The sequence below is a fragment of the Lynx rufus genome, unplaced genomic scaffold (genome assembly GCF_022079265.1).
Source record: "Lynx rufus isolate CCGP_SWC_20201006 ecotype Redwood Valley unplaced genomic scaffold, mLynRuf1.p SCAF_2, whole genome shotgun sequence".
Taxonomy (NCBI): domain Eukaryota; kingdom Metazoa; phylum Chordata; class Mammalia; order Carnivora; family Felidae; genus Lynx; species Lynx rufus.
This window is the reverse complement of record NW_025814834.1, coordinates 37,180,307-37,188,068: the sequence shown is the minus strand read 5'-3', so window position 1 is coordinate 37,188,068 and position 7,762 is coordinate 37,180,307. Positions and strand designations below refer to the sequence as shown.

The 7,762-nt window shown below is 36.0% G+C and overlaps 1 pseudogene; it reads right to left on the bottom strand.

Moving 5' to 3' along the window:
• Positions 1-6,507: 6,507 nt before the first annotated feature.
• LOC124516880 (uncharacterized) lies at positions 6,508-6,682 on the bottom strand (annotated as a pseudogene).
• Positions 6,683-7,762: the final 1,080 nt, after the last annotated feature.

Below are 7,762 nucleotides of genomic sequence, written 5' to 3'. Positions count from 1 at the left end.
TTCAAAGATATAACCAGGAAAAGAGCAAAAAGTATCCAAGCATTTATTTTCAGTGTTTTAAAGTAAAAAGAGAAAATGGCAGCTAAATAAAGACTAAGCTATTCATTATATTTTAAGTCTACAAGCTAAATAAACAGGTTAGATGCTGTAGTTAGAAATTGTTAAAAGGTCAATGGGCACCTGGGTGGCTCAGTAGGTTAAGCAACCAACTTTGGCTCAGTCTTGCATGACTTTAGCATGGTCTTGCAGTTCCTGAGTTCAAGCCCTGTGTTGGGCTCTGTGCTGACAGCTCAGAGCCTGGAGCCTGCTTCAGATTCTGTGTCTCCTTCTCTCTCTGCCCCTCTACTACTTGCATTCTGTCTCTCTCTCTCTCAAAAATAAATAGACATTAAAAAAAGAAATTGTTAAAAGGCTAAATTCATTAAGATATTGCATGGTTAGGTTAGTTAGTATTGTTTCTGAAGGGAGTTCCGGTAAAAAAAATTCAAACAAGAGATGTGCCTAGGTGTTCAGGAAAACATGGGACCAAGTTTTAAAATAACTTATTTTACTAAAATGTAAAGTATAAATTTCTCATTTGGAGTCGGTTTGTACCAGCTGTCTTTTAAGTATTTGCGATTATAGCATAAAGAAAGCTAAAAATGAATAAAGTAGCATGATTCATTTTCTATAAGTTATTTCAAAGATTATAGACTTTCACTTGAGGTTTGTGTTAGGAACACGTTTTAGTTTTATCATTGTGAACATGTGCAGACTTACAATTAAAAAGTTGAAAAATGCTGGTGATAAATGAAGGTAGAAAATAATGGTACAGTGATGCCTAACTTTTTAGCAGTAGGCAAACCATGTCCTTATCTGTTTTAATTTGTAAAAACAGCACACTAAAGTTCTCCCATTAGCCTCATTCCAAGACTATTTCAGATCAGTGTTCTGAGAATTAATCAAGAGTGTTTGGATACCTTTGAGTCTATCGACATGACTTTGCTTTCCAAAGAAGCTGAAGAAAGAAGGATGCTTAAAGCATTACAAAAAAAATATATGGCCATAAAAGATTAATGCTAAATAAAACTTACAACAAAGTAATGGAAAGTTAAAAGAGAAAGGAAAGAAAAAAAAAGAAACACTTGCAGGTTGGTCTTAAGCTGTCATGTCAAATGAGGAAAATGCATTTATAATCCTTTACACATCGATTGAAAAAAAAAAAAAGCTGCTCCTTCATTCTGCCTCTCCCAAGGTTTCATTGTAGTACCACAGTATGCATTCCTATCAGAATGTACTCATGTCCTGATCCCCCAGGGACCACTGCAGTGTTAGGTGAGCAATGATGGAAATGGATCCATTTATTCTACAATAGGAGCACTTCAGAGAAATTACAATATTTGTCCTTTAGAGATGTTTTAGAAATGATGTTTATACTGGAGATTTCTGGTCCTGTGATAGGATTGAGGAAGGCCTTTCTTCAGCTTTCTAGAAACTATCCAGTAGCCCTGTTGAGAAATAGTAATGGTTTCAGAATAATGAAATATTTTGCATTCTTTTTTTTTAATGTTTGTTTATTTTGAGAGAGCATGTGAGCAAGCAGGGGAGGGGCAGAGAGAGAGATAGAGAGGTAGAGAGAGAATCTCTGACAGTGCAGAGCCCAACATGGGGCTTGATCTCACAAACTGTCAGATCATGACCTGAACCTATATCAAGAGACCCCTAACGAACTAAGCCACTTAGGTGCCCCTATTTTGCATTCCTAAAAGATAATTTTAAGGAGGTTTCTATTGTTTTAGCAAAGTAGAATGTTACATGCAAGAATAAAACACTTCCTTTTTTATCAGTAGTCATTTATTTTAAATAATTTAATTGAATCACTATTGATACACTCTAGTGTTATTTATTGGACCATTCTAAGTGGAATGATACATTAAATATAATCAACATTGTGTTAAAATATAATATGGACTCTTAACTTCCTTCACAGTGTATTGTTTTTAGCTTGAGTTTAATTTTTTGAATATAATAAACCAACTTTTAGATTGTGCTAAGTACTCACAGTCAGAAAGGATCATAAGTTTGAAGAGAAATTGTTTTTATTCAAGTTCCCAGGCTTATACTGGAAATGTTAAAAAACATAAAAGATATCAAGAGTTGCAAATTGACAGTCTAATTAATGGGATCTTTTCTACCGGCTGATGTTAAATTTTAAGCACTGGTGTTTTTCTTTGCTTATATTTGCGTTTTGGTTAAAAACTGGAACCAAGATGATGTAGAAACATCCGTGGTTTTCTCTTTCTTTCGTTCTTTCTTTCTTTCTTTCTTTCTTTCTTTCTTTCTTTCTTTCTTTCTTCTTTCTTTTTTTTCCTGAGCCTTTGTTTATCTTAACATTGTACAGATGACAAATTTTCCTTGATGGTCTTTGGGTTTATAAAATTTCATGTATCAGATATTTTATATATCAGATCTAGATCAAATGATTTGAGAAGGAGTGATTTGTACTAAGACTTCATCCCAACCAACCCAGAGGGGTTGATAATGTGCTGTTTTGCTCATGGGGAGGCTCCTAAGGTGAATCCCTGAAGCTGCTCCTTCGGAAGACTGGCTGCATGATCTTTACTGTCTCCTAGATGCCATTGCAATGAAGTGTTCTGATCATGTTTTGATCTGAATCTCAGTTTGGCCTCCAAGAAAGGGGAATTTCCAAGTTATTGGTTGAAGTTGGGCATCACAGGGTCTTCTGCTGCGGAGAAGATAGTGAGCTCCTGGGAAACAGCCTGGATTTTGAAGTCTTAGGTTTGGATCATTAGCTATAAATTGGTTAACTGCTTTGAGCCTCAGTGTTTTCACCTGTAAAATGGGAAATTCGGAGAGTATGTATCTTATAGGGCTGCAGAAGGGAGTAAATTAGGTGATGGATGGAAAATAATTGGTCCAGGACTTAGTTTATCGTAGGCACTCAATACAATTCTCCTTTTCATCTATTTTGACCTGAGAGCCTATTTAACTTACTGTGGGCCCTTCATTTTTCTCATAAGCCTTTATGTTTTTCTCTCCAGGCAGCAAGTTGGTAGCATTCTAAATGCTTAGTAAATTGGGATAAATTAACACTAATTAATAATTAACACTCCAAGACAAAATCAAGGAGCTACCCATGGTATTAATTTCAGTCTGAAGGCTTGAGATCAGGAACTCCGTGAGCTGGAAAAGATTGATGTTTCAGTTCCACAGTCAAGCATAGAGAGAGACAGAGAAAGAGGGAAGTTTAGTACAAACTTCCTGTGTCTTTTTGTTCTATTCTGGCCCTCAATGGACTGGATGAAGTCTACTCAGATTGGGGAGGACCATCTGCTTTAGTCAGTTCACCAACTCAAATGTTTTTCTCTTGTGGAAACACCTTCATAGACACACACCCACGATTAATATTTAATCACCTAACTGGGCATCCCATGTCCCAATTAACGATCCTAGCCTCTAAGGGGCAAATGTGGCATTAACTTAACATTATCATCAGTAGAGTATGAGAGTGTCTAGTTTCCTAAAATTCTCATTGACACAGGATATTTTAAATTAAAAAAAAATGTGGAGAAGCTACAATTTTATTAGGCAAAAAAATGGCAACGTGTTACTATCGCTATACATATAAAAGATATTAGTTTCTATCTGTTTCATGAATTCATTATTAGTTTGGAACAGATGTTTAATTTTGTTATTAGATTTGATATTTTTCATTCTATTATAGACCTAGATTTATAAGGGAAGGTAGATATTGATCTTTTCTAAATATTTGTTATCTTCTTGTTCTCTCTCCCTTGACTTTCCTTGCTAAAAGCAAGTGTTAATGTGTTCTTGTGATTAGTTTATGTCTATTTAAACCCGAGTGCCTAGCCATAATCTAGTTCCTCAGGGGTCCTGTACAGTCGGGCTCTTACGAAATGAAGTTTTTCCTTCTCAAATTTCAGCTTCATTCTCTGAATATTCAAATACATTTGTCAACTGCTTTCAGAGAAGAGACTGGGAAAGGGTGATGATAAATCTGGAAATTTAATTCTGATTTTGTGAACTATAAAAGTGTGACACAAAGAGCAGTGGTCCAGTGGTTCTAAATCTGGACCATGTCAGAATCACCAAGGAGATGAAAAAAAGCAAAAAAAAAAAAAAACAAAAAAAAAAAACCCAAAAACCACTGAAGCCTTGGGCCTGCCCCAGATCAGCTAAGAATGTAGAGTGGGCCTGCGATGTTATTTCTGCCAAACTTCCCAGGTGATCTGATGGGCAAACGGGACTGAAGGTCAAGCACGTGGGTTCAGAGCTCACCGCTGTCCTGCTCAGCTGTGGCTTCTTAGTCAAATCACCTAAAACGCCAGGGCTGTCAGAGGAATAGCATGAGAGCAAAGAACTCCTGAAATCTAAGCTCTGTACTTGCTCTGTAGTAAGCCCAGTCTTCCACGATGCACGCGTGTCCGCAGCCCGAAGGTACCAGGAAGAAATGTTAACATCGCAGGTACATGTCAATGTATCAGATAGAGCATATTTGCGTGGTTTATATACAGAGTATATCATTTGAAATTAAAATAGAGGAAGTTTTAAGTGATTTCACTTCAGGGTCCTTGCTAAAGGCCGGGTAACGCTGCCAGTTCTTCTGTGAGAATTACAGATTAGCAAAGTGAGAATTGTAGCAGTTTGGCTGTAAAGATATTAAAAAGTCTAGTAAGTTTAAGTTATTTTCACTCCAGGAAAACTATAATCATTTGAAAGATCGAAGAACAAGAGTGAAATTTAAAATAAGATTACATATTCACAAATCACTGTGTTGCTGGTAAAGAAGGCACTGATGATTGTACACCTGCCTTTCATTGTTTGAACGGGCTATTTTTATATTTAAAATGATGCGGTATCTACTGACAATGCTTGAAACCTGTGAGATTTCAAAAATTTTGCCTGATGTTTTTGGTGGTGATGGTGGTGGTGTAAGGAAATCATCCCATTTCACACCGAGAATAGTTTTCTTTATTGAGATGTCAACATAGTGACATAAGTGTTAAAATGTCACTGAGCATCTTCTCTGTCTAGTTCTCAAGATGTGAGCTAATACACTATTCTTGATTAATCCTTCGCATAGAAATTCTAGAATTGAGTTTGCTGACCAAACAACTCAAAAGGAAGCACAGTTTTTCAAAGTGGAGCTTAGAAAGGAAAAAACCCAGCGGTTAAAGTGTCCATGTGTCTGAATTTGTAAGTGTTGATGTGAGTTGATGTCAGTTTCCGTGGCCTTATTATTTAATCTTATAGATGAGTGTCATGATTAACTTTTTATGCAACAACTGTTCCCGTATTGAGTGCAAACAAGGCAAGAGGTAGAGATGCTGCCAGTGGCAGGCACTCACTTCTTGGTCCGACTCTTGGACACTAGTGAGGAAAGTGGCGTAAAAGATGGAGGCACCCAGGTTTCTCATGAAAATTAAATTGTATAAATTCATCAACTAAAATGACTGCTTTTCGCTCTCCTGTTTTACCGGTATATTTTCTAAACTAGGGCAAGTAAGCTAAAATTCATAATTTATAAACAATCTGTGGAAAAATTAGTGAATTATTTACAACACTTTTGAAAAATGTGTTTGTCTCTCATGCAAAAATTAGCTACTCTGTTAATCACAGTGGTGCCACAAATATGCTGGAAATTAGGACTTGCAAAAGTGAGTTTGGAAAAAAATAGTTCTGTAACTCAATCTGAAATTGGAAAACCAAACTGATCCTGAGTGGTCTATTTAAACAAGTGCCAATTATTGAATAATTCTCAGACCTAAACAGAAAGTTATTGCATATGGAAAGATTTTTTTCCCTTAGAGTGTTTTATTCCAGATGCCCTTTTAAATTGTTTTTAATTCTCTGTGGGCAGTAGATAACTAAACCTACAAAATGTAGTAATGGCAAGGAGGAAGCAATCACGTTGGCCACTTCTAGTTAAGAGTCATGGAAAAGGCATCTGTTATATATGAATTGCAGACTATAAGGACTTTGACAGTCCATAGACCAGACCTAATTTATTAAACTAAGTTTCTAATATAAACAGTAATTTGTTTCAGGCACTGACACTGCAGGTCTGGATTATGTGAACCAAATATAAAGAACTGTATTTCTCTTTTGGAAAGTGTGCCTTTCGAGCACTGAAAGAAAATAATCTAATATGTCATAATAGTAAATATGATGAACATGGCCCACCTTCCTGAGCATGGGCTGATTCACACTTTCTCCTTTTTACATTTTCCAGAAGTTATTTTAAAAGTACCGAGCCATGGTTTATAAACTTCAAAGCACACCTGTGACTTCTATTCCAAATAGATGAGAAAATGCTGAGACTATTTAAAAAGATTTAATCTTTTGTGCATTTTAAACCTGAGATAGAGTTTAAATTGGTGGACACATTTCTTAGTACAAAATCAATGATTAGAAAAATATGAAGATTCCCTTTACCCTGTCACTTTGCAGACAATGTTTGATAGAAACATTCTATGAAATTTATGAAATATGAAACCTACATATTAAACAGCATGGACATTTGAAAAAGACTGTGGACTAAATAAAGCTTTATTTCCAGACTTTTGAAAATACATTTCAATTAGGTCAAGATGTGCCTAGATACTTAAACTGATAAGAACAGATACTACACTTGATCTTAGCCAAAAGGCTGAGAAGCGATAAGATGTGCCTAGATACTTAAATGGATGTGTTCTTTGTTTGTGAAATTATTGACATATATTCTCACATACACTCAGTACTCCTTATTATTTATATACTCCCAGTTCGTACCTAAGGCAAGGAAGAATCCACAACTGCTCTTTTTTTTCTTGTTCTAAAGGGCAGCATATTAACTAGGATGATTTTGGCTGCAAGTAACAAACTCATCTTAAAATGTGGCTAAAACATAAAGGGCATTTTATTGTCATACAAAGCAAGAAGTAAAGTGGATGGCACTTTCATGACTGGCTAATTCAATGATTTCCTTCTTGTGTATCAGTGTTGCCCAAACATATAACAGGGTTTCTGTCATGTGTCCCCATGGAAGGGAGGAAAACAACTTTGCTTAGTATCTTAAGTCAGATTGGTCAGTGGTTGGGTCATGTAGCCATGCCTATGTTGACCATAGCCAGGAGAATGGAATTACCCTGATGAGATTAAACTAATCAGCATTCAGCCTCTTCACCCCTACCACCATGAAGGATGAGGCTGTCTGATAACAAGAGAAAATTGGGGTACATTTAACAAGAAAGAAGAGGAAAATTGCCATTAGGTAGGCAACCAGCAGTATCTGCCAAAGGTAGGAATGAGAAATATAATTGATTGGTAACACCAATCAATTGGTAACACCAATAAATGGTAGGCATTAAAGGAAACTGTCTACAATATCATTTTATTACCTGCATGCACCTGGGAAGGACATTCAGGTGTGCATTTAGTATTTGTCCATGACAAATTTTACATAATGTAAACAAAAATCTTCATAGCATAACACACTTACAGTAAAGGAAAATTCCAGCAGGGGCAATGTGAAATACTTAGACTGAGGCATTTAGATCATTCTGGTTGAATTGATTATGCTAAGTAGTCACAAGTAAGGTTAGTTTTCTTGAGCCATTTTGGTTTATGTATCCCTGCATTGACAAATCATTGATTGAATACAACCAGCCAATAGGTTGTTTTCATGTTTCAGAGAAGCAATCTGAATTTTTCTCCTACCAAATCACTCACTTGTCAGAGGTATGTTAGCTTGGTATGGGAA